This window comes from Moschus berezovskii, chromosome 1 (genome assembly GCF_049115385.1).
Source record: "Moschus berezovskii isolate FMDL1 chromosome 1, NW_MosBer_1.0, whole genome shotgun sequence".
NCBI classification, from domain to species: domain Eukaryota; kingdom Metazoa; phylum Chordata; class Mammalia; order Artiodactyla; family Moschidae; genus Moschus; species Moschus berezovskii.
The window spans coordinates 55622285-55645033 of record NC_142460.1 but is presented as its reverse complement, the minus strand read 5'-3'; positions in this window follow the sequence as shown (position 1 = coordinate 55645033).

Sequence of the window (22749 nt, the reverse complement as noted above, 5' to 3'; positions counted from 1 at the left end):
CACCAATTTGTTCTCTGTATCTATGAGTCTGCTTCTGTCTTGTTTTGTTTGTTCATTTGTTCTGTTTTTTGGATTCCACATATAAGTGAAATCATACAATGTTTGTATTTCTCTATCTGACTTATTTCACTTAGCATAATGCCCTATAGGTCCATCCATGTTGTTGAAAATGACAAAATTTCGTTTTTTATGGCTGAGAAATGTTCCACATTTTAAGTATATATTAAATACGTCATTTCAAAATGTTCCACGTTTTAAATATAGCAAGGGATAAATGTATCCCTTTTGGCCTGTAAAATTTCTGCTGTAGCTAAGATGGTAAAGAGTCCATCTGCAATGCAGGAGACCCGGGTTTGATCCCTTGGTCGGGAAGATCCTCTGGAAAAGGGAATGGCAACCTACTCCAGTATTCTTGCCTGGAGAATCCCATGGATGGAGGAGCCTGGTAGGCTACAGTCCATAGGATCACAAAGAATCAAACACAACTGAGCAACTACACTACGACTAGTCTTAGAGATGCTCTTCTATCTGTAACTAGTTATTTTTATCTTGCTGCTTTTAAGGTTCTTTGTTACCTTTTAAGGTTGTCTCTTATTTTGACATTTTAATTGTAATATGTCTTGCAGTGGATCTCTTTTGATTCATTTTATTTGGGATTCTGAATCTTGGATATCTATTTCCTTCATCAGATTAGTGAAGTTTTCAGCCACTGTTTTTGCAAATAGTTTTCCTTTACCTTTTTCCCATTCTCCTCCCTCTGTGATCCATTAATACAAATGATAGTTTATTTGTTGTTCCAGAGGTCTCTTAAACTAATTTCTAAAAATTCTTTTTTCTTTTTTCTCTTATGATTGGATGATTTTTACTACTTTATCTTTTGGATCACTGATTAATTTTTCCACATCTGTAGCCTATTGATTCCCTCTAAGGCATTTTTCATTTTACTTACCATATTCTTCAGCTTTGATTGATTTTTTTTTATATCTTATATCCTTTTTTTTGACACTCTGAGTTCATGCATTCTTCTCCTGAATTTGGTGAGTATCTTTATGACTGTTACTTTAAACCCTTCATCTGATAAATTGCTTCTCTATTTCATTTAGTTATTTTCCTAAGTTTTGTCTTCTTCTTTCATTTGGAAGGTGTTCACTTGTCTTCTCATTTTACCTAACTCTCTGTGTTTGCTTTTATGTCTAGGTTTGTCAGTTACATCCCCCAGTCTTGAAAGAATGGCCTTAAAAAGAAATTGTCTCTTGGAGTCCAGTGGCGCAATGTACCCTGGTCACCAGAGCTAGATGCTCCAGGAGTATTTCCTGTGTGGGCGGCATGCATCTTCTGACTGTGGTTGGGCCGTGATTACTGCAGGTACATAGGCAGGCAGAGTCAGTTCCCAGGCTTATTGGCTTCAAGGCTTAGTCACAGTAGCTGCCAGAATCCTAGTAAGCATCACTGACTAGCTAGACATGGCTCAGCTGTGACTGCTGCAATGGCCCTAGTAGGCAGGGCTGGCCCCCCAGAGTAAGAGTCACCTTGGAGAGATATTAGTGTTAGCTGGGGTGGCCTGCCAGATGCGGGAGGTGGGAGCTACTTTGGAGGAGCCAGCTGTAGTGGGCAAGTTGTGCAGGGTGGGTCCTCAGGGGATAGGTGGAATGGGTTGCTTTGTATTAGCTAAGCTGAGGGAGAATGAAAGAAATGGTATCAGCCCACACCAGCTAGCTATATGGAGGGAAAAGAGTAAAAGAAAGTGATGATGCCATTGCTTCCATCCTCAGAGAAACTTCCACCAGATCCCTGTCCCTCAGCACAGACCCTGATATTAGTCCATATGGCCCAGGCACTGTATAAGATTTTGCCTCTGATCTGGGCCTGGGGATGAGTGAGTTTGTGCACGAGTCCTTCAGTCCTGGGTCGAAGCCCTGCTAGGTTTCCTAGGCTGGGGACCTGATGCGAGGCTCACAGTACTCGTTTCTCTGGGAGACTTCCACAGTTGGGATAGCTCTCCCACTTGTGAGTTGCCACACTGGAGGTGTGGGTTCAGACTAGACCACGTCTCTGCCCCTCCTATGCGTCTCAGATTGGTCTTTTCTTTATGTCTTTGGTTGTAGAATATCTGTCTGCCAGTCTTCAGTTACCCTCAGAGACAGTTGCCCTGTGTGTCGCTGTAGCTTTGGTATGTCTGCAGGAGGTGGTGAGCTCAAGACCTTCCTACTCTGCCCCCTTGCTCTGGCTAGTTCCAGGACACTTGTCACTTCTTATCTCCCTGTTCTTCCCAGCACACAATGCTCAGAACTGAAATTTGTTTTCCTTTGTCATAAAACTGACCCTTGATTTAAAAAGCTAGCCCTGTTTGCCTTGTTTGTGCCACTCTCTGTATTTACTTTGCTCCTTCTTTTCTCCATTGTATTCTCTCATTTTCCTCTCCGAATACGTGCTCTCTGTTCTCTCCCTGCTAACATGATCTAGGTCTGCTCAATGCATCTCTATGCTGCAACTTCCTCTACCAAATGCAACCACCATGGATTTTTTCTCTTTCTACCTTGAAGGCAGCTGAGTATAGAACATACCTTCCTGCCTTCTCATTCAAAATGAATATTTAACTGATCTTTGAAACAGAAAAATAATTAAAATAAGTAAATTATTATTGTTTAAGACACTAATTATTAAATTTTAGAATAGCATATATGATAATATTAGAGCTTCCCTTGGGGCTCAGCTGGTAAAGAATCTGCAATGCAGGAGACCTGGGTTCGATCCCTCGATTGGGAGGATCCCCTGGAGAAGGGAAAGGCTACCTACCCACTCCAGTATTCTGACCTAGAGAATTCCATGGACTGAATAGTCCATGGGGTCGCAAAGAGCTGGAACATCTGAGCGACTTTCACATATGATAATATAAAAGTATTTGATGTTAAAACTTTAGAAAACATGATTACAACTTCACAAAAAATAGTTCTATTCCATTAGAATAAAATACATCAGTCTTTCTTTGACATTTGAATAAAATAACCTTCAGCCAACTTTCTGAATAAAACATTCAGAAATACCCTTAAAAAGAGCCAAAAACAACCCTAGTTTCCAGTAAATTTAATACTACTAAATAAGGAGATCAATCCTGGGTTTTCATTGGAAGGACTGATGCTAAAGCTGAAGCTCCAATACTTTGGCCACCTCATGAGTCGAGTTGACTCACTGGAAAAGACTCTGATGCTGGGAAAGGTTGGGGGCGGGAGGAGAAGGGGACGACAGAGAATGAGATGGCTGGATGGCATCACCGACTCGATGGACATGAGTTTGAGTGAACTCCGGGAGTTGGTGATGGACAGGGAGGCCTGGCGTGCTGTGATTCATGGGATCGCAAAGAGTCAGACACGACTGAGCGACTGAACTGAATTCAACTGAATTAAGTAAAAACATGGCCATGATATTTACTGTGTCATCCTTCATATAATAGCATTTAATTAAGGAAACATTTGATACACAATTAGTGAAGCTGGCATCATATGACAATATCTGTGATCAGCCCATACCATTTGAGATGGCTAGCACACATCATTTCAATGAAAACACTAACTTTTTTTCCTAGTCCATGGCAACCACATATACAATTTCAGCTGATTTTAAGTAAATGTAAAACTGCAACACTTTTTCATTTCAGATAAAAGTTATTTGCAATTAACTTGAAGGCAAATAGTCTTATCTATGGCATTCACCAGCTGCAGCATAGCTCTGGCGCATAACTCTGCTAGACTTCCTTTCCTATTAAATGTATATTTGAATTTTATAGGCAAGTATATGTAGAAGCTTCCATAATTTCATATGCATAATAATTCATGCATAGCAAAAGCCAAGAACACCCATTTAATATGGACAATTTAAAAGTTCATAATCTTGTCAGCCATTGGGCAAATCAAGGTAGTCAATGAAAATCTGTCCAACTGGTTTTTGGATTGACATGAACTATTTACATATAAATTTGCTTGCATATCTGATGATCATAATGATAAACTTAGTCAAAAGACAGTCATATATTAATACTTTCCAAAAGTTTGTAGCATGGGTTAATCACTTGCCATTTTATATTTGGGTTTAGTTTGACCTTTGTCATCCACTTATACAGGTTTAAATATTAGTTTATTCTTCATTGAATATGAAGTTGGATTCATTGTTTTCCAAGATCTTACCCTGGTTTAATTTTTATGCTTTCATTGAATTTGTCACTACTTGGCTGGTTTGTATTTGTATAGAGTTATGATATTTATGATGCTGTATGTTTACTCCTACATATTTTCCTTGCATTAACATAACCTCTCACTAGGATGGCACAGTCCCGTCAGTCTAATGAGTTTTTTTCATGTGTAGTTGTGTTTTAGATTATTGAATACTTTTCAATTTTTCTGTGTGTATAAAAAGTTAAAAATATCAGAAACATAACTGCAAAAATGGTAGCTTCTCATTTGAACCATCTACAAGGTTAGGTAAATTGTTTGTTTCCAGAAAGAAAATGTGCCTATAATTATCTATCAATCAAAGGCTATCTATCATGGAGTCCGAAAATGGTGTGAAATTTTCTTTACCTTTCCTGTTGTGATTTTCTTCATTTGGTACTGGGCAATCTAGGAGGATCTTCTCTATCCAACCATGACTCTTTTTTTTTGCCAAAAGCAGAAAGTTGAGAAGAGGGTTAGACAATAGAGAAAGGGTTTACAGGGAAAGGAGAATTCTTGCTTTTCTCATGCTATATAATACTATTTAAGAAGAGAGAAGCATCACTGTGAGTATTATCTGAAGAGATTCTAATGTCCCATTATAACTGAGTCTTTTTTATTTTATTTTTTATCAAAGACAATTTAATCTAATCCCAGTTTTCATTTTGGATTTAGGAAAGTGAAAAGTGAAAGTGAAGTCACTCAGTCATGTCCGACTCTTTACGACCCCATGGACTGTAGCCTATCAAGGCTCCTCAGTCCATGGAATTTTCCAGGCAAGAGTACTGGAGTGGGTTGCCATTTCCTTCTCCACAGGATCTTCCCGACCCAAGGTTCGAACCCGAGTCTCCCACATTGCGGGCAAATGCTTTACTGTCTGAGCCATCAGGGAAGCTCTTTGGACTTAGGAAGACACAGCTGAATCAACCTACACTTTTTATCTTTTCCAGGATGTTGGATGGTGCAGCATTTTACTCTTGGACCTCTAACTGCTAGCCAAACCTTGACAATCATTCGATAGCTTGTTTCTTCCATTTCCTTTCCTACCTGTTCTCTTTTTTTCTCTTGCTTCTTCCTTGCCTCCTTCCCTTGTCCCTTCTTTCCTTCTTCCTAATTACTATGGACATTTACTCTATTTTTTATCCTTAATACACTTAATAGGTAAATACAACATCTCTCTTTGTAGAAAGGAAACTGCCTTTAAATTTCATAAGGCTTGGCAAAAGTTAAAAACTTAAAAGATGAACAAACTAAACTCCAAGTTAGCAAAAGGAAGAAATGACAAAGATCGGATTAATTTATGATGAAGGAGCCAAGAACAAGCAATGGGAGAAAAGGTAGTCTTTTCAATAAATGGTGTTGGGAAAACTGGACAGGCACATGAAAATCAATAACTGGACCCCTGTCCTACATCATATAGAAAACTCAACTCAAAATGGGTTAAAGACTTGAATGTAAAATGTGAAACCATTAAACTCCTAGAGGAAATCACAGGGAGAAAAATTCCTTGACTTTGGTCATGACAATGATTTTTAAGATTTGACACCAAAAGCAAAGGCAACAAATGCAAATATCAGCAAGCAGGACTCCATCAAACTAAAACCTTCTACACAGCAAATAAATCATCAAAAAATTAAAAGGAACTTACAGACTGGGAGAAAATATTTGTAAATTGTATATGATAAGGGGTTGATACGGAGAAGGCAAGGGCAGCCCACTCCAGTGCTCTTGCCTGGGGGATCGCTTGGACAGAGGAGCCTAGTGGGATGCAGTCAGCGGGGTTGCTAAGAGTCGGACATGACTGAGCGACTTCACCTTCACTTTTCACTTTCATGCACTGGAGAAGGAAACGGCAACCAACTCCAGTGTTCTTGCCTGGAGAATCTCAGGGATTGCAGAGCCTGGTAGGTTGCCGTCTATGGGGTCGCATAGATTCAGACACGACTGAAGCGACTTAGCAGCAGCAGCAGCAGCAGGGGTTGATATCCAAAGTATGGGGCTTCCCTGGTGGCTCAAATGGTAAAGAATCGGCCTGCAGCGTGGGAGACCTGGGTTTGATCCCTGGATTGGGACGATTCCCTGGCAGAGGGCATGACAGCCCCCTCAGTATTCTTGCCTGGAGAATCCCCATGGACAGAGGGGCCTGCTGGGCTATAGCCCATGGGGTAGCAAAGATTCAGACATGACTGAGTGACTAAGCATAGCATAGCATAGCATATCCAAAGTATATCAGTTAAGTTCAGTTCAATTCAGTCGCTCAGTCTTGTCCAACTTTTTGCGACCCATGAATCACAGCACGCCAGGCCTCCCTGTCCATCACTAACTCCCGGAGTTCACTCAAACTCATGTCCATCGAGCCAGTGATGCCATCCAGCCATCTCATTCTCTGTCATCCCCTTCTCCACCTGCCCCAATCCTTCCCAGCATCAGAGTCTTTACCAGTGAGTCAACTCATTGCATGAGGTGGCCAAAGTACTGGAGTTTCAGCTTTAGCATCAGTCCCTCCAATGAACACCCAGGATTGATCTCCTTTAGAATGGACTGGTTGGAACTCCTTGCAGTCCAAGGGACTCTCAAGAGTCTTCTCCATCACCACAGTTCAAAAGCATCAATTCTTTGGTGATCAGCCTTCTTCACAGTCCAACTCTCACATCCATACATGACCACGGGAAAAACCATAGCCTTGACTAGACCGACCTTGGTTGGCAAAGTAATGTCTCTGTTTTTTAATATACTATCTACGTTGGTCATAACTTTCCTTCCAAGGAGTAAGCATCTTTTAATTTCATGGCTGCAATCAGCATCTACAGTGATTTTGGAGCCCAGAAAAATAAAGTCTGACACTGTTTCCACTGTTTCCCTATCTATTTCCCATGAAGTGATGGGACCAGATGCCATGATCTTCGTTTTCTGAATGTTGAGCTTCAAGCCAACCTTTTCACTCTCCTCTTTCACTTTCATCAAGAGGCTTTTGAGTTCCTCTTCACTTTCTGCCATAAGGGTGGTGTCATCTGCATATCTGAGGCTATTGATATTTCTCCCATCAATCTTGATTCCAGCTTGTGCTTCTTCCAGCCCAGCGTTCCTCATGATGTACTCTGCATAGAAGTTAAATAAGCAGGGTAACAATATACAACCTTGATGTACTCCTTTTTCTATTTGGAACCAGTCTTTGTTCCATATCCAGTTCAAACTGTTGCTTCCTGACCTGCATACAGGTTTCTCAAGAGGCAGGTCAGGTGGACTGGTATTCCCATCTCTTTCAGAATGTTCCACAGTTTATTGTGATCCACACAGTCAAAGGCTTTGGCATAGTCAGTGAAGCAGAAATAGATGCTTTTCTGGAACTTTCTTGCTTTCTCCATGATCCAGCGGATGTTGGCAATTTGATCTCTGGTGCCTCTGCCCCGTCTAAAACCTGCTTGAACATCTGGGAGTTCACAGTTCACATATTGCTGAAGCCTGGCTTGGAGAATTTTGAGCATGACCCTACTAGCATGTGAGATGAGTGCAACTGTGCGGTAGTTTGAGCATTCTTTGGCATTCCCTTTCTTTGGGATTGGAATGAAGACTGACCTTTTCCAGTCCTGTGGCCACTGCTGAGTTTTCCAAATTTGCTGGCATATTGTGTGCAGCACTTTCACAGCATCATCTTTCAGGATTTGAAATAGCTCAACTGGAATTCCATCACCTCCACTAGCTTTGTTCATAGTGATGCTTTCTAAGGCCCACTTGACTTCACATTCCAAGATGTCTGGCTCTAGGTCAGTGATCCTGCCATCGTGATTATCTTGGTCATGAAGATCTTTTTTGTACAGTTCTTCTCTGTATTCTTGCCACCTCTTCTTAATATCTTCTGCTTCTATTAGGTCCATACCACTTCTGTCCTTTATCGAGCCCATCTTTGCATGAAATGTTCCCTTGGAATCTCTTATTTTCTTGAAGAGATCTCTTGTTTTTCCTAGTCTGTTTTTTTCCTCTATTTCTTTGCACTGATCACTGAGGAAGGCTTTCTTATCTCTCCTTGCTATTCTTTGGAACTCTGCATTCAGATGCTTATATCTTTCCTTTTCTCCTTTGCTTTTCATTTCTCTTCTTTTCACAGCTATTTGAAATGCCTCCTCAGACAGCCATTTTGCTTTTTTGCATTTCTTTTCCATGGAGATGGTCTTGGTCCCTGTCTCCTGTACAATGTCACGAACCTCCATCCAGAGTTCATCAGGCACTCTATCTATCAGATCTAGTCCCTTAAATCTATTTCTCACTTCCACTGTATAATCATAAGGGATTTGATTTAGGTCATACCTGAATGGTCTAGCATATAGGAACTCATAAAAATCAATAGCAAAAAAACAATCTGATGAAGGAGTGGGCAGGCTAACTGAATAGATATTTTTCCAAAGAAGATATACAAATGGCTAACAGGTGCATGAAAAGATGCTCAACATCATTAATCATCAGGGAAATGCTAATCAAATCCACAATGAGATGTCACCTCACAGCTATTAGAATGGCTTTCATCACAAAAGGCAAGAAATAAGGAGAGAATTTTGGTGAGAATGTGGAGAAAAAGGAATGTGTTTTGTTGTTGGGAATGTAAACTGGTATAGACACTGTGGAAAACAGTATGGTGGTTTCTCAAAAAATTAAAAATAGCATTACCAGAGGATCCATTCTCACATCTGGGTGTATATATCTAAAGGAAATGAAAATAAAATCTCAAAGAGATATATTGTACTCCTAAGCATTCATTGCAGCATGGTTCACAATACCCAAGATATAGAAACAATGTAAATGTTCATTAATAGTTGAATGGGTAAAGAAGATGTAGTATACATACACAATAGAATTTTATTCAGCCATTAAAAAATCCTGTCATTTATGATAACTTGAGTGGACTTTGAGGGCATTATGGTAAGTAAAATAAGTCAGACAGAGAAACACTATGATATCTTGTATGTGGAATTGAGAAGAGCTGAGTTCACATAAACAGAGAGTAGAATAGTGGTTACCAGGGGTTGGGATGGGGAAAATGAGGAGATACTGGTCAAAAAACAAAAATTCCAATTATGAGTTGAATACGTTCTATGGATCTAACACACAGCCCAGTTACTATAATTAATAATACTTAGTATATACTTGGGTGTTGTTATGAGAGTGTTTCTTTAAATATTCTCACACAAAAATGAAGTCATATTTATGTTATGTGATAGAGTGTGAACTAACACTAGAGTGATAATCATTTTTCCATATATAAGTGTATCAAATCAACATGTTGCACAACTTATACAGTGTTTTATGTCAACTCAATAAATCTGGAAAATTTAATTTAAAAAGAAAATGTATTAAAAACATGAGAGGATCACAACTATGATACATCATAAAGCATCTACTATTCAGTATAGTTTTAGTCCTGAATGAGGTTATGGCATTCAATTTTTTTGAAAATCAATAATTCACATATGTTTATACATCCATCCACAAATGTTTATTGGATATCTGCTATATTTCAGTTATATCTATGGTAACAAAGTAATAAAAAATCACAATCACAGCTCTTGCGGATCTTATAATAGAGCTATTAGTATCTTTTTTTTAACTAGAAAATGTAATAAAAAGTAAAATTGTATTCTGTGAATAATTTAGATAAGAGAGACTTTATTATGTACACAGGTAGACATTACTAGTTGTCTATGAAAATCTCTCTCTTCCCTTTTTAGCTATAAATGTTCTCTTATTTTGTTAGGAACAAGATGCACAGCCTTGGGCAATGCATACTGTCTGTTTAATCCAGTTCTTAAAATTCTGTCCTCTGTTTTCCTGATCTCTCTTGCATCTTAGAGTGCCAATGAGACCAAAATGATAACACATGGACATGTTTCTGCAAAGGCTTTTCCTCCCTTGAAATAGGGAACACTATGCTGGGAGGGATTGGGGGCAGGAGGAAAAGGAGATGACAGAGAATGAGATGGCTGGATGGCATTACCGACTCGATGGACATGAGTTTGAGTGAACTCTGGGAGTTGGTGATGGACAGGGAGGCCTGGCGTGCTGTGATTCATGGGGTCACAAAGGGTCGGACACGACCGAGCGACTGAACTGAACTGAACTGACAGGTCAGAATCAATTGTTCTTATTTTTTTTTTGCACAGAAAGCAGACAGGTTGTGGACCTGTAGCAGACATATTGTGATCATAATCTGGGTTTCATGAGAAACACATTAACACGCTAAAGATGGTGCAGCAGAAAGGTAGAAAGAGCTATTCCTTGAGATGTTATTGAGCAACTGAACTGACTATAGCCACCTTCTACCTTCCAACTTCTCATTATGTGAGAAAAATAAAGCCCTACTAGTGTAAGTCGTTACAAACTAGGTTAACTGTAACAGTGGAACAAATTCTTTATAGATACACATATACAAAAGAATCAATAGGGATGTAACAGACTAACATAAATTAAAGCCAGTGGTACAGGACAAATTTTGTATTCCTAACATTCATGTGAATTAAGTGAATCATTGGTAAGAGCTTGGAAATCATTGTCATATTAATTTTTGGTTTTAATTGGGTTTGAAATGTGGTACAAAATGTCAAGAATTTATTTTTAATAGAGAGTATAATCTCTTCTGTGGAGATCAGTGATGGTGGCTACACATTAACATTTTATTTCCTACTGTCCTTTCTTTCAGAACTAAAAATGATTTTGTCATATGAGGATAAAGAAAAAACTTTGAAGGTATTGAAAGTCTCTCTGAAACAGAATTTTCAAAAGTACAGCATTTTATTCTTGTTTACTGAATCATGAAATATGGTCCTTTGTTTATAAGATTAGAGACAATTTGGGAAGGAGACAGGGCAAGCATAGTGATTGCAGATGTATGCTTAGTTGTATAAAAATAAATCTCCAGTTAGTGTTTTTAATCCCATTCCTTCATAGAGAATATTGGTTATGTGAGTTTTTAGGGAAAGTGAAAGTATTAGTCTCTCAGTCATGTCCGACTGTTTGCAACCTCATGGACTGTAGTCCATCAGGCTCCTCTGTCCATGGAATTCTTCAGGTAAGAATACTGGAATAAGTAGCCATTCCCTTCTCCAGGGACTCTTTCCAACACAGGAATTGAACCCAGGTCTCCTGCACTTAGGAAGATTCTTTACCGTGTGAGCCAACAAAGAAACACAGGAGTTACTAGAAAACCCTCACTTAACTAAAAACTAGTTCTGATTTTATTATCAATACAAAGAACACTATGAAATGTCTATATTTATTTATGCTTTAGCAAAACTAGTAGTTTACAGCATTAAGTAGTAGTGTTAATTCTGAGGTCCCATAACAGCAGTTTCTACATGTTTGAAAGAGTTAACTGCAAATAAGCTGTTATCATTTGGAGGGGCTTTATTCAGTGAAAGTAGATGACAATTGTTCTGAGTATAGGTTGAAGTCATATGGAGATGTTTGTAGATGTTATTTATAGCTATGATGGTAACAAAATCCAAGAAGAACGCAAAAGAAAATCCCACTATAATGTTGAAGTGTTTTATTTTATTTATGTTACTGATGCCTGAGGCCTCATCAAAACAAAGTGAGAGCTAACTGAAGTTATTTGGAAATTTCTTTACCTTTGGAATGCAGTCTTTTTAAGTCGAGAATGTTCACTTCAACTCTGGAAGCATTCTGTTATTAACACATGCTTGTTAAGCATGTGATATATCCGAGGCAGTGCTCTTCTCACTGGGCAAACAAGTGGTATACACCACTGCTGGTTTCATGGGACTCAGCTTATTGGGGAGAAAAGCACTTAAAAATAAGCACACCAATCGATAATACAGATATATGTGGATTGCTCTGTAACATCACAGAGCAGAGTCCCTCACTGCATGGGGGAGTGAGTGGGGGCAAGGATGGCCAACCACTTCTCTGCTTTTCCATCTTCTGTCATATCCAAGGCTTGCTGCTGCTGCTAAGTCACTTCAGTCGTGTCCAACTCTGTGTGACCCCATAGACGGCAGCCCACCAGGCTCCCCCGTCCCTGGGATTCTCCAGGCAAGAACACTGGAGTGGGTTGCCATTTCCTTCTCCAATGTGTGAAAGTGAAAAGTGAAAGTGAAGTCGCTCAGTCGTGTGCGACCCTTAGCGACCCCACGGACTGCAGCCTACCAGGCTCCTCCATCCATGGGATTTTCTAGGCAATAGTACTGGAGTGGCTTGCCATTGCCTTCTCCCTCTCCATTTGTGCTCTAGACTCAAACTCACCTCACCTCTTCTAGGACCTTTTGAGCAACATTTGTTGTTTCCTTTCTCATCTATATTTTCAAATGTTTCTAAGTTCTTTCTCACACAGGCTAAACATGCTCATTCTCATCTGAAAAATATTAAAGGTGGCCCATCATAGGCCACTCCCCAACAATTCCCAGTTTCACCAGCATGCCTCTCAACACTTCTGCCTACTGGTGAAAACTGCACTTCGTTTCATTCCACTCATTTTCCCATACTTGTAATTCGGGTTCTGTTCTGACTGCTGCACTGAAACTGCTTTGTCTGCAGTGGGAAATGACCCATGTAGATGGCAAGCTCCGTGAGATATGCACTCTGTCTGCCTCCTGCATAGTGTATTGCAACCTGCACAGCCTTACCTGGCACAATGTCGGAGCAGTGATAAATGTCTGTGGATTAATGAGTGATATCTTTTCTATCTTCCTGCAGTATTTTCAATATCATCCTCATTTTCTTTAGGCCATTCTTGCCCTCCTTAGTTTCTGGTACACCACTGTCTCTGTTCTCATATTGCTTTCCTGGACATTTTCTATACTTCCTCTACTGGATCAATATGAAATATTAGTCTTCTTTCTGAATGCTATGTTTTATTATTTTTTCTTCACACTCAATGTATTCCCCAAAGCTGTTTGTGGTCCTCAAATTTGTATTGCTATAAAAAATTACTTTGAGCATGTCCGGGGCTTATTTGACACATCTGTTTTTACTTGCTACGTTTGCTCCTATCAACATAGTGAAATCTTCTTGAAAAATTATTCCACCTCCAGAATTTCCTGTAAAATAAGAGACAGTGTATCCTAGACTCAGAAATCTAGTAATCACTATAAAATAATCTTCTTTCCTCACCCCTCTCCCCAGGCCAAAAGACACTAAGTCTTGCAGGCTCTATGTTCTTATTATGTCTGATACCTGACTCTTGAATCTCTCATATTGAATAGCTTCTAATATGGCTACGAATGTGGATTTTTAAGAGTTTTCTAAGTTCAATGATGTGCTTCTTGAATTCTTTCTACACCTGTATCTTAATGGTCTTTCTAAAGTATAAAACTAGTGTTATTACACTTCTAACTAAAATATTTCAATGGCTGCTTTAGGATACTGTATCAGAAAATTTAATACTATGAAAAGATTCTCATCACTAATCATCAGGGAAATGCAAGTCAAAACCACAATGAGATAACGCCTCACACCTGTCAGAATGGCTGTCATCAAAATGAACACAAATAACAAATATTGTCAAGGATGTGGAGAAAAGGCAAGTCTTGTGTACTGTCGGTGTGTATGTAAGTGGGTGCAGCCACTATGGAAGGCTGAAGGTTTCTCAAAAAACTAAAAATAGAAGTACGCTATGACCCAGAAATTCCACTCCTGAGTATATACCAGAGAAAATCCCAAAACACTAATTTTAAAAGATAAATGTACCTCAATATTCACAGTAGCATTATTTACAACTGCCAAGATATGGACCAACCTAAGTGTCCATCAACAGATAAATAGATAAAGAAAAAGTGGTAAACATATGCACAATAGAATATTCAGTTCAGTTCAGTTCAGTTAATTTCAGTCACTCAGTCGTGTCCGACTCTTTGCGACCCCATGAATCACAGCACGCCAGGCCTCCCTGTCCATCACCAACTCCTGGAGTTCACTCAGACTCCTGTCCATCGAGCTGGTGATGCCATCCAGCCATCTCATTCTCTGTCGTCCCCTTCTCCTCCCGCCCCCAATCCCTCCCAGCATCAGAGTCTTTTCCAGTGAGTCAACTCTTTGCATGAGGTGGCCAAAGTATTGGAGCTTCAGCTTTAGCATCAGTCCTTCCAATGAACACCCAGGATTGATCTCCTTTAGAATGGACTGGTTGGATCTCCTTGCAGTCCAAGGGACTCTCAAGAGTCTTCTCCAGCACATTAACCATACATAAAAAGAATGAAATTTTACTGTTAGCAAAAACATGATGCTAAGTGAAATGAATCAGACAGAGAAAGGAAAAAAAAAAACTATGATATCACTTATATTATGTGGCACCTAAAAAACTGAAACTAACTGATGAATATAACAAAAAAGAAGCAGACTCACAGCTATAGAGAACAAACTAGTAGTTATCAATGGGGAGAGGGAAGGCGGGTGGACATAGGAAAAGAGAACACAGAGGTGCAAACTATTAAACTACAAGGATATGTTGGACAACATGGGGAATATAGCCAATATTTTATAATAACTGTAAATAGAACATAATCTTTAGAAATTGACACGACAGAGCACCTGAACTGAACTGATATAGTATACCTGTAATATACAGTATTATACATCAACTATACTTCAACAAAAATAATAATAATGCTTTTATTAAAAGAGAGAAAATTTAGTACTATGTCTAAAAGTAAATGAACTGGATCATCCTATTAAAATACAGGGTGAACCTCATGCATTTTTTCCTGCTTTTCTTTTACTCTCCCCACCATTTCATTAGCTTCATTCTCTTTGTTCAGTTGCAAATGGGATAACTATCTTCTGTTCCCAGAAGAAGGGCACTTCCAATCAGTTTTCACAACCATTTAAAAATGGTCTTGAGCTTCATGCTATTAATAACTGGGCCGCCTTTGAACAATTTCTTTTGGACAAGGAGTTGCAGCATGCTGATTCATTTAGGCCTTGGTTAGTGTCTCTTGCTGAAACAACCACGGCAAGGGAAGCAGGAATACCATGATAGTTGAGATCAATCACGATCCACCCCTGAGTTTGGAGTGGGGTGATCCCACACGTAGAGCAGCCACATAATGTGGATAGAGTGGGTGAGCATAAGACAGATGATCACTGTGCCCCAGAGATGACACAGTTCTGTAAAGTGACCTTCTGGCCTATCCATTTTTATCTCTTGTGAAATGCTTGTCTGTATTGTGGTTTTATGCATATAGATCTGCTTGCCATTCTCTGAGCACACCAGTCAGTTTCCTGCATCTGTGTCTATACTCATCTGCTCTCTCTGCATGAAAGGGAAACTCCTATTCCTTGTTTAAAACTGGGTGAAGACCCTCACCTCTATGAAGCTATTTGTGATGCCACATTCCCTAGGAAGAATTTTTTAATTCCCTGTGAACTTCTCCCCCAGTTTTACCACACACTCGCTGAATGGCATGGCATTTATTTTTTATATGTTTAAATTTTAAGCCTTTTGAGTCAGGGGAGTTTTCTCAGTTGCCTTGTAATCCTTAATACTTATACAAGTCTGGCAATGGATAAGGCTCATTAAAGTCAAGGACAAGAAATGCCACTTTCTCTAACACTTTAGGAAAAGACATATTTCAAAGGGGAATATATTTTCCAGTGAAAACTTTTCTTTTTTAAAATTAATCTATTTTAATTGGAAGATAATTACTTTACAATATTGTGATTTTTTTTTTTTTTACCATATATCAACATGATATTCAAGTTTCAAAAGTATAGTCAGGGTCTGGAAGAAAAGAACTTTCAGGTTAGGCAGTACACAGAAAAATATAAACATTTTTTGGCAAATAGAGATAAAAATCAGTCTAAAATAGATGGAAACTTGGAATGGATGGTTAGGAAAGTTGTGATTTCTCATTGTTTCTTGACTGTTTGGGGAAAGAAGCAGAAACCTTGGTAAATGTCCCAGAACCCAAGCTGGCCCAAAACTTTTTAGTAAAGCAGCAGTGCAGCAGACATTTCTCACTTGTGAGAATAAATAAATATCTTACCTCTATTTCTGCTGGTACAGTCTTCAGATTCTCTTTATCTAAATGCCATCATCTCCTTTGTCCCCAATATCAAATAAGCCACTAAATCCTATTTATTCTTCCTTAGAAATGTCTCTCATGTTTGCACTTGACAAACAAAGCTTTACAAAGGAACAGTGAAGGTATAAAGGAGTCATTCTGCAGAGAAAGTAAATTATGAAAGGGAAGATGGATTCAGAAATGTCTTAGGAGCCACAAGTAGAGAAAGTAGCCGGGACTCTGAGGTAGTGGTCAGACTTTAAAGGAAAGAATGTAATAAATGCCTTATCAATAACTTTCTTAATTCACTGAAACCCTTCCCTTACTTACATAAAGAGAATACTACCTTAGAATTTTTCCTAGGGAAAATAATATATCCATTTTCTAGGATGTTTGAGAATTTTGGAAAGCTAGGAAGTTTAGAGCACTTCCTTTATGTTCTTATTATCTTACTCCTTATTGAAATGCAGTTTCTATGTACAATAAATAAAACTACCAACACAATTGGCATATATATAATCACTCTCCAAATAGCCTTTAGTGAGCGTTCATATAGAAAACAAAGAATGTAAAGCATCGATCAGTTCTTTTTAAAATGTTTTTTGTTACACGCCTTCTTTGATATTTTAGGTGGATATCTTTCAGCAAAATGATAAGAAAATACCTTGAGCTTCCAGAATTAAATCAGGTATTCTTTGCAGATATAAGACTGGAAAAATAACTGCAATATTTGCCTGAGACAAAGAAATAGTTCTACTTCATACAGATGGGGAACTGGGAAGACATAATTATAGTTCTCAATGAAAAGTGAAAAGTAAAATGAAAGTTACTCAGTCGTGTGTGACTCTTTGAGATCCCACGGTCTCTACAGGCCACGGAAATCTCCAGGCCAGAATACTGGAGTGGGTAGCCTTTCCCTTCTCCAAGGTATCTTCCCCACCCAGGGATTGAACCCAAGACTCACACATTGCAGGGGGGTTATTGACAAGCTAAGCCACAAGGGTTGCCCAAGAATACGGGAGTGGGTAGCCTATCCCTTCTCCAGCGGATCTTCCCAACCCAGAAGTGGAACCGGGGTCTCCTGCATTGCAGGCAGATTCTTTACCAACTGAGCTATCAGGGAAGCCCATAGTTCTCAATAAAGAAGATCAGATTTAAACTATTAAAATATACGATTCCTTCAGTGACTCTACTTGACTAAGGAGATGTGAACAACAGACTGTTTTGAGCTCTGAAAAAAAACGATACAACACACATGAAAAAATGCCGAACATTGCTAATCATTCAAGAAAAGCAAATTAAAACTATAATGAAGTGTCATCTCACACCAATCAAAATGGCCATATCATCAGAAAGTCTACAAATAATTGATGCTAGAGAGAATGTGGAGGTAAAGGAACCTCCTACACTGTTGGTGGGAATTTAAATTGATGCAGCCAGCATGGAAAGCAGTATGGAGGGCCCTTAGAAAACTAAAAACTGAACTACCATGTGATGCTGCAATCCTACCCTTGGGTATATATCCAGAGAAAACCATACTTTGAAAAGAATTATGCAACCTAACATTGAAAACAGTACTATTCACAATAGCCAAGACATGGAAGCAACCTAAATGCCCATTGACAGGTGAAGATGAAGAAGATGTGGTATATGTGTACAATGGAATATTACTAAGCTATAAAAAGAATGAAATATGACATTTACAACAACATGGATGGACCTAGTGATGAGCACACTAAGTAAGCCAGGCAGAGAAAAACAAATATAGTGTGATTTCACTTATAAATGGAATCTAAAAAAGTGTTACAAATGAACTTATATACAAAACCCAAACAGACCCACAGACATAGAAAACAAACTGATAGTTACCAAAGGGGAAGAGAGGGAGAAGCACAAATTAGGAATTTGGAATTACTGTAACACATTTCAGTTCAGTTCAGTTCAGTCGCTCAGTCGTGTCCGACTCTTTGCAACCCAATGAAGCACAGCATGCCAGGCCTCCCTGTCCATCACCAACTCCCGGAGTTCACTCAAACTCATGTCCATCGAGTCGGTGATGCCATCCAGCCATCTCATTCTCTGTTGTCCCATTCTCGTCTCACCCCCAATCCCTCCCAGCATCAGAGTCTTTTCCAGTGAGTCATCTTGTCGCATGAGGTGGCCAAAGTATGGAGTTTCAGCTTTAGCATCAGTCCTTCCAATGAACACCCAGGACTGATCTCCTTTAGAATGGACTGGCTGGATCTCCTTGCAGTCCAAGGGACTCTCAAGAGTTTTCTCCAGCACCACAGTTCAAAAGCATCAATTCTTCGGCGATCAGCCTTCTTCACAGTACAACTCTCACATCCATACATGACCATGGGAAAAACCATAGCCTTGACTAGACGGACCTTTACTGACAAAGTAATGTCTCTGCTTTGTAATATGCTATCTAGGTTGGTCATAACTTTCCTTCAAAGGAGTAAGTGTCTTTTAATTTCATGATTGCAATCAGCATCTGCAGTGATTTTGGAGCCCAAAAAAATAAAATCTGATACTGCTTCCACTGTTTTTCCATCTATTTCCCATGAAGTGATGGGACCAGATGCCATGATCTTTGTTTTCTGAATGTTGAGCTTCAAGCCAACCTTTTCACTCTCCTCTTTTACTTTCATCAGGAGGCTTTTGAGTTCCTCTTCACTTTCTGCCATAAGGGTGGTGTCATCTGCATATCTGAGGTTATTGGTACTTTTCCCATCAATCTTGATTCCAGCTTGTGCTTCTTCCAGCCCAGCCTTCCTCATGATGTACTCTGCATATAAGATAAATAAGCAGGGTGACAATATACAACCTTGACGTACTCCCTTTCCTATTTGGAACCAGTCTGTTGTTCCATGTCCAGTTCTAACTGTTGCTTCCTGACCTGCATACAGGTTTCTCAAGAGGCATGTCAGGTGGTCTGGTATTCCCGTCTCTTGAAGAATTTTCCAGTTTATTGTGATCCACACAGTCAAAGGCTTTGGCATAGTCAATGAAGCAGAAATAGATGTTTTTCTGGAACTCTCTTGCTTTCTCCATGATCCAGCGGATGTTGGCAATTTGATCTCTGGTGCCTCTGCCTTTTCTAAAACCTGATTAAATATCTGGAAGTTTACGGTTCACATGTTGATGAAGCCTGGCTTGGAGAATTCTGAGCATGACTTTACTAGAGTGTGAGATGAGTGCAATTGTGCAGTAGTTGGAGAATTCTTTGGCATTGCCTTTCTTTGGGATTGGAATGAAGACTGACCTTTTTCAGTCCTGTGGCCACTGCTGAGTTTTCCAAATTTGCTGGCATATTGAATGCAGCACTTTCACAGCATCATCTTTCAGGATTTGAAATAGCTCAACTGGAATTCCCTCACCTCCACTAGCTTTGTTCATAGTGATGCTCTCTAAGGCCCACTTGACTTCACATTCCATGATGTCTGGCTCCAGTTGAGTGATCATGCTATCATGATTATCTTGGTCATGAAGATCTTTTTTGTACAGTTCTTCTGTGTATTCTTGCCACCTCTTCTTAATATCTTCTGCTTCTGTTAGGTCCATACCATTTCTGTCCTTTATTGAGCCCATCCTTGCATGAAATGTTCCCTTGGAAACTCTAATTTTCTTGAAGAGATCTCTTGTTTTTCCTAGTCTGTAGTTTTCCTCTATTTCTTTGCATTGATCACTGAGGAAGGCTTTCTTATCACTCCTTGCTATTCTTTGGAACTCTGCATTCAGATGCTTATATCTTTCCTTTTCTCCTTTGCTTTTCACTTCTCTTTTCACAGCTATTTGTAATGCCTCCTCAGACAGCCATTTTGCTTTTTTGCATTTCTTTTCCATGGGGATGGTCTTGGTCCCTGTCTCCTGTACAATGTCATGAACCTCCGTCCAGAGTTCATCAGGCACTCTATCAATCAGATCTAGTCCCTTAAATCTATTTCTCACTTCCACTGTATAATCATAAGGGATTTGATTTAAGTCATATCTGAATAGTCTAGTGGTTTCCCCTACTTTCTTCAATTTAAGTCTGAATTGGCAATAAGGAGTTCATGATCTGAACCACAGTCAGCTCCTGGTCTTGTTTTTGCTAACTGTATGGAGCTTCTCCATCTTTAGCTGCTAAGAATATAATCAATCTGATTTTGGTGTTGACCATCTTGTGATGCCCATGTGTAGAGTCTTCTCTTTTTTTGTTGGAAGAGGGTGTTTGCTATGACCAGTGCATTCTCTTGGCAAAACTCTATTAGCCTTTGCCCTGCTTCATTCCATGCTCCAAGGCCAAATTTGCCTGTTACTCCAGGTGTTTCTTGACTTCCTACTTTTGCATTCCAGTCCCCTATAATGAAAAGGACATCTTTTTTGGGTGTTAGTTCTAAAAGGTCTTGTAGGTCTTCATAGAACCGTTCAACTTCAGCTTCTTTAGCATTACTGGTTGGAGCATAGGCTTGGATTACTGTAATATTGAATGGTTTGCCTTGGAAACGAACAGAAATCATTCTTTCGTTTTTAAGATTGCATCCGAGTACTGAATTTCGGACTCTTTTGTTGACCATGAAGGCTACTCCATTTCTTCTAAGGGATTCCTGCCCACAGTAGTAGATATAATGGTCATCTGAGTTAAATTCACCCATTCCAGTCCATTTTAGTTCACTGATTCCTAGAATGTCTACGTTCAGTCTTGTCATCTCCTGTTTGACCACTTAAAATTTGCCTTGATTCACGGACCTAACATTCCAGCTTCCTATGCAATATTGCTCTTTACAGCATCGGACCTTGCTTCTATCACCAGTCACATCCACAACTGGGTATTTGTTTTGCTTTGGCTTCATCCCTTCATTCTTTCTGGAGTTATTTCTCCACTGATCTCCAGTAGCATAGTGGGCACCTACTGACCTGGGGAGTTCCTCTTTCAGTATCCTATCATTTTGCCTTTTGATACTGTTCAGGGGGTTCTCAAGGCAAGTATACTGAAGTTGTTTGCCATTCCCTTCTCCAATGGACCACATTCTGTATACACATTTACTATATATTAAATATATGACCAACAGGGACCTACTCTATAACACAGGGACTATGCTCAATATCTGAATCACAATGTTGTGTACCTGAAACTGACACAATGTTGTAAATACACTATACTGCATTTTTTGAAAAGAGACATTGCATAAGTAGAGATCATTAATAAGCATCTATATAAGAATATTATCTTATTAATATCTCAAAAATAATATTTAACATCTTGATTAATTCAACATTAACATGTTCTATCCAAAGATGCCATTTTGTCTTTGGATAGAACATGTTAATGTTGAATTAATCAAGATGTTTAATATTATTTTGTCTCCTCTTTGCCAAGTCTATTTCCCTTTAGTATTTCAAGCTTCACTCCTATCAACATCTCTTGAAATAGGAATTAAAGCAGATTTCATGTCATTGTTAATATCTGCAAAAGGTTTCACCATCCTCAATAGTCTCTCAAATGTCGCTCTCTTGGCAATTAGATGTTTTGTTTTAGGAAATGTGATTATCTGCTTCTGAATGAATCTGAACAATAAAAAAGTAAACCATGAGAAAATGGGCTGATGATATAGTAGCACACAATATTCATCTTTTTTTCCAAAGCTCCAACATAGCCTCTGGACTCTAATTTCTCTCCCCATTTGTGTATCTGAAAATAACTGCCAGAATTAATTTGTGAAAATCTGTGCATGGGGCCTGAGCTGGCAGTGAGCTGAAATAGTGCTTCGAGTACATTCACTTCACTGACAGGGACCCAACACCTTCAGAATGTCATATAGTCCTGATGTCTTAGAGCTCTGGCAACAAGAATTCCATCATTTCCTGTATGTATTTAAAATACCTAGGTTATGTTCAATAAAGATGTGAAATGTGAACTGTTTCTATATGAAAATTTAATAATATAGGAAATCTTATTAAAGGTATAGATCACCTAGGATAAACAAATTCTCTGTCTTACTTAATTTGCACTTGAAAAGAAAAATAAAATTTGACCAACTACCATTCTAACTTTTTTATGTATCTCAGATTTTGGAAGAGCCCACATATCTGACTCTAAATCTAAAAATAATGATGTAGAGATTGTTCAGTATCTATAGCTCATAATAATATTTAATGACCATAACAGTAATCACTATTAATGAATAAATAGCTAAGTGTATTTGGAGTACTTTTTTAAAGAGAGCACCTGATCTTCCTCTTGAGAAACCTGTATGCAGGTCAGGAAGCAACAGTTAGAACTGGATATGATACAACAGACTGGTTCCAAATAAGAAAAGGAGTACGTCAAGGTTGTATATTGTCACCTTGCTTATTTAACTTATATGCAGAGTACATCATGAGGAATGCTGGGCTGGAAGAAGCACAAGCTGGAATCAAGATTGCTGGGAGAAATATCAATAACCTCAGATATGAAGATGACACCACCCTTATGGCAGAAAGTGAAGAGGAACTCAAAAGCCTCTTGATGAAAGTGAAAGAGGAGAGTGAAAAGGTTGGCTTGAAGCTCAACA